The sequence below is a fragment of the Miscanthus floridulus genome, chromosome 6, assembly GCF_019320115.1.
Source record: "Miscanthus floridulus cultivar M001 chromosome 6, ASM1932011v1, whole genome shotgun sequence".
NCBI lineage: Eukaryota > Viridiplantae > Streptophyta > Magnoliopsida > Poales > Poaceae > Miscanthus > Miscanthus floridulus.
Genome location: NC_089585.1, coordinates 52,831,927 through 52,841,375, shown reverse-complemented (window position 1 = coordinate 52,841,375; position 9,449 = coordinate 52,831,927).

The following is a 9,449-nucleotide window of genomic DNA, read 5'->3' as shown; positions in this document are numbered from 1 at the left end:
GCCTGTCCCAGTCTTCGGGCCGGCTTGTTCTGCTGCTGCACCGCACAGCCGCAGCTTGGCCGCTGTTTTGCAGTCCACCCGCAAGAGCACGCGTTCAGCAGCACGGAGCCCATGGCCATAGCCATGACCGTGACCTTGCCTGCACAGACCCAAAGCCATCTCCTTTCGTGAGCTCCCTGCCTAGCCTGATGTGGGACACGCCGGACACCACGCACACGGCACGTCGGCGTCCGAGCACTCGAGTGCGGCCTCCTAGCCGCCGTCGCCAGCACGTCCAATAGCACCTGTACGCGGACGCCATATCGCCGGGCCCCTGCACCCTGTGGCTTTTGGTGCCGTGTCGCACTCGAGACCCTAACCACCGACTCAAGACCCAAACTTGATCTCGGCGAGCTCCAGCAAGCCACTGGGGCAAGACGCGTGCCGTCACCGGCGACACCACCGGTCGTAGGACTCGCCGTCTCGTGCACGCGCGTGGTTGTGCCAGGAACGCAGAGGCATTCGTCTCCAGTTCCCTGTTCTACCAAGTAGAGAAGTGAAGCCTGAGACCCAGCACAAGCCACCACCATGCCCCATGGCTGAAGCCGTCATCAGAGCACCACCGCTCGCCACGGCTGCCGGTCGAGCGCACACGCACGGCAGCCAAGTGCCCATGCACGCCGCGCTCTCTGAGCCTCACCTTCCCAGACGCACCGAGCACCAAGCCGCCGGCCTACTAGTAGCCACGGCCTCGCTACCAGTCGCTGCTCCAAGCCGATCCGCCACGCCGTGTTCCACCGCGCCGAGCACCTCGCCGTGGCAGTCAAGCCTCGCCTTTTCTCATCGCAGACGCCATCGTCCTCCCTGCCTATGCCGTCCTGACCTCGCCGTGCGACTGCATGACCAGCGTGGCCATGGCGTCGACATGCCACGGCCACGACGCGTCGCCATGAGCCCACCGTCGCCTTCCTCTCCTTCGCCGAGCCACGCCAACCATGCTTCGCTGGCCTCTATGCCCCGCCTCTGTAGTACCCATCTCTAGGAGCTGCACCGCGTCGGGCTCCTTTACATGGTACCGCACACCACCACGAGGGCTTCGACAGGGCGCGACACAGCGCTAACCAGCCACAGCAGAGCCCACGGCCACGACCACCGATGCCGTCCTCGACCATGAAGCCGACCACGACGTGCCCCTGCTTCGACACGGAACCACGACCGGAGCTGCGACCTCGACCTTATTGGCCTTGCTGCCCTGCTACACCATGCTAGAGCGCCACCACTAGCCATGGCTGCGCCAAGCCTCAACCCCGTCTTGGCCACGGCAAGCATAAGCGCACACTGCAATGCCTCGTCTTCACTGAATCCATGCCACCGCAACGCTGTGCTCTGTCTCCTCGTTCGAGCCGTGGACGCGTACATGGTCGCCGTCCCGCAGCACCTCCCCGCTAATCCGTGCCTTGCCCGAACAGCCGGTGAGCCACCAACGCCTATAACCCTTTGCCTTTCTTTTCCATGTTCTTTTCGTACTTGTTGACCTTGATCATCAATATCATTTATCTACACTGTTATTTGATCTATCAATATCCATTGCCTATACATGATCATGATCTTTATTTATTCTATGCCTGTGCCGTGCCTTCGTCGCCGGTCTATCTATCTTCTTGTGATTACTATGGAGAAGTGCTACTCCACGTCGCGTCGTGTGTGGTCGGTTGTCGAGTCGTGGTTCGTTGTTGTGCCTTGTGGTCCTTCGTGGGTTGTTCGTGTGTCTTATGTGGACCGTGCCTTCGAGCCGGTTGGGAAACGTTGTGTTCGTCCATCTCGGTCGTGGGTTTACCCCGCCGTGGCCGTGGTGCCGAGCATAACTCGTTCCCTTGTGTTTCGTTGTCTTCGTAGTGCCATGATCGAAAGCTCCTACCTACGTCCCTAGGATGCAGTCACCATGGACTTGATATCGTTATCGATGCGGTTCTCATCCACACCATTCGAGCCCTATGAGACCTAATCTAGTGGGATATGAGATAGGGGACGACAATCGTGGTACCAGCGGGAGCCAACTCGTGTAGGTACAGCTTGTAGCCGCGAGTTCACCTCGCCATGACCATCGGGCTCTACCTCTCCTTCTCTCGTTCTTGTCCTAACCACCTCGTATGTTTGTACCACCTCTACCACGGCGTTCCTTCAGGTCTAGCGATGACAACCACATCACTACGAGCCACAGGAATAGCCTTGTGCCGTTTAGTTGCACGGTTGTGATGCCCTATGAGTTGGTTTGGGTTGTGGATCGTGCCTCTTTTCGTCCAACTTTTGTCCGTTCCATGACAAGATGGTCGAAGGAGTGCGGGTTCCATTCTTTCTTCTTCCTCTCTTGTTCTAAATCCCCGTTGATCTAGTAAGATGTGGATTGAGCTTTTGGCTTGTTTGGTGTTTGTTGCTCTTTAGATTCCACTTCCCCGATTCCCGTCGTTGCCATGGCGAGTGGATCAGAGGAAGGTGAATCTTGTGTTCCCCTCTTTTGGTTCTCTCGTGCTTAAGCTCTTGTATGCTTGTACCTTCTTCGACCGTAGCATTTCTGTGGTTCTTGCGGTGACAACCGCACCGCTAAGAACCCTAGGGATGTCTTAGTGCATTTAGTGCACCTAGGTCGTGGTACCCTACAAGTAACTTGGACACTCGTGTTCTTTGTGTGTTGCTCCCCTCCAATGCCTCATCTCTTGCCATGGCGTGTGTATTGGAAGTAGACCGCCTCTCCTCTCTCTTCTCTTCTCTCCCCGTTCCACCCTCTCTTGGTTCTCGTCAAGTATAATGGTGTACGGATTGAGAGAGAACGGAACTTCTCCTACTCGTAGTCCTTTTGGTTCTCGACAGTCTCCATGGCGCAAGAATCGAAGACCGCGAGCTATGGTGTTTGCTTGGAATGAGCTAGGGCCTATGCCATTTCTATTTAAGTTGTACCAGTCGACACGATCGACCCGGGAAGTACTGGCTAGGCTAAGACCTAAGTTTGTGCTTAGCAAATCACCACTTGCATTTCTTTGGCCCAGGGATCGGACATCCGCCGAGAGGGCTAAGTCATTTCCCCTTTTTGTGTTCTTCTGGTGTAGTTCTTCTACGCCTTGTTGCCTCTCTTTCCACAGTCTTTCTAGGTTTAGTGGTCTGATAGCTCTTTCGCTTGTCGCTGTTTCGAGGTAGTCGCGTCAAGTATAGCGATGATCGGATCGGGACCATTAGAGGAAGGACATGCGGGTGGAGGAAGTACCATGGAGGAGTATGACTACAAGTGCACCGAGGATCTCAGAAAAGACCTTTAACAGGTGTCCCACGTCCCACCCAACCTCGTAGAACCTATTAGACATGCTACAATGTAGATGCTAGTGCTTTACTTTTATGCAAATGAACTGTGATAGGTTGCATGGTAGATTGCTTGTGAGCCATTACCTTGTCGCAACCTATTCCCCTGCACACCCGCTGTTAGGCTAGACGCTCGCATTCTACTTACTGCTTTACTTTCACTACGCATTATACCTGTGATGTGATGCTTGGTGAAGGGATAACATGAGTGGATAAGGCACGTGGTGCCGATAACTTGGTAAAACTGGATAATGAACTTGGGGAGATCTTGGCGTGCGTCTTGGGTGTGTGGTGAGGGTTGAGTCTATCGGATAGGATCCTACGACGAGTCTTTGGGGCAAGTCATGCCGGTGGGGTGCGACCTGGGCATCCCTCGTGGGAGGTACCTGTGGCGGGTGCATGTGAGAGCAGACGGGGTGTTGGTTATCCCCGGTGGAGGTGCCGTCGAGGCACGGGGTGTTGGTTATCCCCTTGAGAAGATATCCTGTCCGGTCCCCCTAAGGACTGGTATGTCTTGAGAACCGGAATCATAGGACCCTTCGTGCACACCACTCATTCCTGATGGGCGGGAGACGATTACCCGACTGACTAGGGCGGTGCCACTACTACTAGGTTGGAAGGTGATAGTGTAGGGAGGTACGGGCATGGGGGCCCACACCCTCCCAAGACAGCGTAGTGACCCTGGGGGCCCGGTACTACGTCTCACAGTCTCAGCGTTTCGGTGGACTCCGGGGTGGCCCAGGGCTGAGTGGTAGGGTGGTACCGTACCGGTTGGGAGGCAGTCGGCATCAGCCTAGGCGGGGCACCGCCGATGATGGTGATCTTGTGGATTTCCAGGTGTACACGCTCTGCAGAGTCGATCAATCTATACGTATAGCCGCGTCCGCGGATATGGACATTCCTATGACCTACGCTTCACTTGACTAGCGAGAGGAGTCCTTTCTACCTTCCCCCTGGGTTTTGGTGTTGGATCCGGCTTTGGCCGTTGAGGCAAGGTACGAGTGGGAGTCGACCTTGCCGCCTAGAGAGTGAGAGTGTGGTGAGATGTGTGTGATGGGATGGGTGAACGTGTGGATGAGATGGGTTAAAACTTGATGAACTATTATTATAAAACCTTGTTGAACATGCATTGGGAAACCTACAGCCATATATAGGCTTTTTCATCTACCCTTGCATTCCACTTACCACAAAGCATACGCAAAAGCATAGGGTGGGAGACAGTGGCCAGTACAAATCGTACTGATAGATTTTGGACAGGTTTGGACGAAATCTACTAAGACCACGAGGACTTGGAATAGGAGTAGATGGTCTCGTGCCTACGCTCAAGTGTGGTTGAGAAGATGGAGTCTACGCCCGCTGACATTCTACGCCAACTCTGATGACTACCATAAAGGAGGAGCCTTCACCCGCTGATGCGCTACAACGACTCTGATGAAGATGTGTGTGCGTTTTCTCTAAATTAATCGATGTAATGGGTGTGCTAACCAGTGTTGTATAGCTTGTGTAAACTTGTAAATCTGCGATGTATGACTATGATATCAGCTGATAATTGATAATGAGATGGATTGCTTTCGTGATCTACTACATTATAAATCGTATCTATGGATTTTCCCTTCGAGGAAAATCGAGATCGTTTCAGTTGGTATCAGAGCCATACTTGACCTTAGGACGAGACCTTTAGTACCAAACACTAGTGTAGAAGCCAAACATTCTATCTGTAGTGGAGTCATAGCTACTAACACTTGATTCCCCGTCTCTACCTTGAATTCTACCACTAACTGACTGTCCCCGCCTTGACAAAGTTGACCACTAGGAAATGATTCCCCCATTATTGCCCACGTTAGAACGATAGATACGTGAGACTCAAAGGCTTAGGAGTCGCCTCAAGTCAACACTACGCATATAGGAGTTGTAATGCTGCCTGATTGCCTGGATCTTATGCTGTTGAGTTTCTTTTGAATTTTATTATCTGAATGTAGGTTATAGAAGCTATTTTATTTACGTGTGACTCCAGGACCCTGGCTAACCTAGCAGGCTATGAACCAAGACCGCCATATGACTAGACAAAACCTCTAGAGATCCTTGGACACCCCATACAAATTTGGATTGAGTTAACGAAGAAAACAAAAGGACGACAATTCCTTTTGCAAGGTTCCACAGAACAACTACCCTGACTGAGAAGCACCATGACAAGTATGGACTAAGGAAGCAACACCTTGCCTCTTCACCGACCGAGCAACACCTTAATCTCGAGGACGAGATTCTTGTAAGGAGGGTGGACTGTAACAACCCGGGTTTTTGGAGAAGCCAAAAATACGAACTTTTAAAATTTTTCCTGCAATGTGTGAAGCATGTAGTTGCTAGGTCGAACCTAAGTCAACTAAGAACAATTTATAAATAAATTGTTGCAATCATGTAGAAATACTCGTAGAGGTTTGCCGATGTTCTTTAGTCGGTTTAGATTTTTGTGTTGGAGTGCACAATCCGTAGCAACTCTCTTGTCCATTCTCGCACCTCTTCCGAGTTCCTCCCGACCTTCCTCGGAATCCCTCCCAAAAATTCCATAAGCCATAATTCATAAAGGGGAAAAAATTCCTTTTCTTTTCCCCTCAACCCCTCCTTGTTTCCTGCCTAGCTCATGCACAAACATATATGCATGCCACTGTGCTCATGTACTTATCACGTGAGCATCCTGCTACTTCTCTAGTTCTCCTAAAACTAGGAACATGCAAGGTACATGCAAGCTGTAGGCAGCAACGTGCACTGCCATGCTAGGCTCTATACGTGTATATACATGTATACATGCCAGTGCCCAATAGCAAGTACCGGATCCCAGCTTCCCTTCCGGCCCGTCACCATCACGGCCAGCCACAGCAAACCGCTACCCAATCCTCTAATCACGTGAGCTCCTTGCTTCCTCTGTGTACACGGCCATGCAAGCACTCTATACGTGTATATAGATGTATATACGAACTAGTGCCCAACCGCAAGCAGCAGGCTGGCATGCGCCTGTGCATGGTCCTGTGTTCGTTCCTTGGATACGAGATGCATGTACGTACGTATAGAAGCAGCAGCTGTACTGGAGCCTAGTTTCCAATCTGACTGGCGAGCGCCCAGCCTGCCCAAGCCGCCTTCCTCCTCGGCAGGCTTCGGCCCAGCCTAGCACGAGTGGCAGAGCAAGGCACGTGCACCAGGCGCCGCCGCTCCGCATCGCGAGCGTTTCACGCGCAACGCCCGTTCGAGACCCATCGGTCAGCCGCAGTGTCCAGCGCCAGCCGCTCCGCACCTTGGATGAAGGCCACGTGCTCCCCAACCGCACGGACGCCGAGGATCACCGTCCACCATGCGCAGCACCTTCCGAACCCTAGGTCACGCCCACGAGTTTCCCAGGCGCCGCCGCCGCCGCCGCTCCCGAAGGCAGAGCGCGCGCGCCTCGATTCCATGCCCCACCTCGACGACAGCACCCACCTACCCCGCTTCTCCCTTCATGATCGGATGAACGCCGCGTGGCCACTGGTACGGACGTCGAGGCACCAGCCGTCCATCCTCCGGAAGCCCTAGTTGGCGCGCCTTAAGAACCCCTCAGCCGCACTCGCCCTCACCCATTCCCTCCTGTTCGCCGCCACAGAAGCCCCCTCCATCTCGCTGCCTCTCCATGCTTCGCTGCGCGTTGCACGATGGCAGCTGCCGCGGCATGCACGCCGGCCGTCGTAGCGACTCAAGGCCGTCGAGAAATAGCCGGGTCTGCTTCACCTTCATCCTCACCAAAGCTCCCGTTCCTCCCTTTCCGGTCATCGTGCTTGACTGATTTGGCCATTGTACCTTGTTTCGTTCACTACAAGCAAAGCTGCACCGTGCTCCCTCCTTGGCACAGTAGACGAGAGCCCGGCGCCATGGGGATCGGGGTCGTCTTCAGTCAACGGCCCGTTCCAGGCGTCACGTCCGCCGCACGCCGCCGGTGAGCCCTCCTCGGCCAAAACCCCTGCCTTTCTTCTACCCCGCCGTTGTGTCGTTCCTGACACCGGCGTTTGTGCCAAGTTTCTGAACTTGCAGCATGGATGAGCCGCCTGCCTCGGAGCCCGTCCGTATCACCAAACTCCACCTCACGTCGTCATCTGCAGCCTCGGTGGACGTCGCGCGCGATCACCACGGCCGCGTCAATGAACCGACCTCGCCGGCGCCCTGCTCGCACCGGACCCGCTCCGCGCCACGTGATCCTCCACCGGCGGGCCCTCCGGTGAGCACCCTGAAGGCCCAACCTTTTCCTGTGCTTGCTTAGCGTCGTTGCCTGTCCCAGTCTTCGGGCCGGCTTGTTCTGCTGCCTGCACCGCACAGCCGCAGCTTGGGCGCTGTTTTGCAGTCCACCCGCAAGAGCACGCGTTCAGCAGCACGGAGCCCATGGCCATAGCCATGACCATGACCTTGCCTGCACAGACCCAAAGCCGTCTCCTTTTCGTGAGCTCCCTGCCTAGCCCTGATGTTGGGACACGCCGGACACCACGCACACGGCACACGTCAGCGTCCGAGCACTCGAGTGCGGCCTCCTAGCCGCCATCGCGCACGCACGTCCAATAGCACCTGTACGCGGACGCCATATCGCCAGGCCCCTGCACCCCCATGGCTTTTGGTGCCGCTGTCGCACTCGCGACCCTAACCACCGACTCAAGACCCAAACTTGATCTCGGCGAGCTCCAGCAAGCCACTGGGGCAAGACGCGTGCCGTCACCGGCGACACCACCGGTCGTAGGACTCGCCATCTCGTGCACGCGCGCGGTTGCGCCAGGAACGCAGAGGCGTTCGTCTCTAGTTCCCTGTTCTACCAAGTAGAGAAGTGAAGCCTGAGACCAGCACAAGCCACCACCATGCCCATGGCTGAAGCCGTCATCAGAGCACCACCGCTCGCCACGGCTGCCGGTCGAGCGCACACGCACGGCAGCCAAGTGCCCATGCACGCCGCGCTCTCTGAGCCTCACCTTCCTAGACGCACTGAGCACCAAGCCGCCGGCCTGCTAGTAGCCATGGCCTCGCTACCAGTCGCTGCTCCAAGCCGATCCGCCACGCCGTGTTCCACCGCGCCGAGCACCTCGCCGTGGCAGTCAAGCCTCGCCTTTTCTCATCGCAGACGCCATCGTCCTCCCTGCCTATGCCGTCCTGACCTCGCCGTGCGACTGCATGACCAGTGTGGCCATGGCATCGACATGCCACGGCCACGACCGCGTCGCCATGAGCCACCGTCGCCTTCCTCTCCTTCGCCGAGCCACGCCAACCATGCTTCGCTGGCCTCTATGCCCCGCCTCTGTAGTACCCATCTCTAGGAGCTGCACCGCGTCGAGCTCCTTTACATGGTACCGCACACCACCACGAGGGCTTCGACAGGGCGCGACACAGCGCTAACCGGCCACAGCAGAGCCCGCGGCCACGACCACCGATGCCGTCCTCGACCATGAAGCCGACCACGACGTGCCCCTGCTTCGACACAGAACCACGACCGGAGCTGCGACCTCGACCTTATTGGCCTTGCTGCCCTGCTACACCATGCTGGAGCGCCACCACTAGCCATGGCTGCGCCAAGCCTCAACCCCGTCTTGGCCACGGCAAGCATAAGCGCATACTGCAATGCCTCGTCTTCACTAAATCCATGCCACCGCAACGCTGTGCTCTGTCTCCTCGTTCGAGCCATGGACGCGTACATGGTCGCCATCCCACAGCACCTCCCCGCTAATCCGTGCCTTGCCCGAACAGCCGGTGAGCCACCAACGCCTATAACCCTTGCCTTTCTTTTCCATGTTCTTTTCGTACTTGTTGACCTTGATCATCAATATCATTTATCTACACTGTTATTTGATCTATCAATATCCATTGCCTATACATGATCATGATCTTTATTTATTCTATGCCTGTGCCGTGCCTTCGTCGCCGGTCTATCTATCTTCTTGTGATTACTATGGAGAAGTGCTACTCCACGTCGCGTCGTGTGTGGTCGGTTGTCGAGTCGTGGTTCGTTGTTGTGCCTTGTGGTCCTTCGTGGGTTGTTCGTGTGTCTTATGTGGACCGTGCCTTCGAGCCGGTTGGGAAACGTTGTGTTCGTCCATCTCGGTCGTGGGTTTACCCCGCCGTGG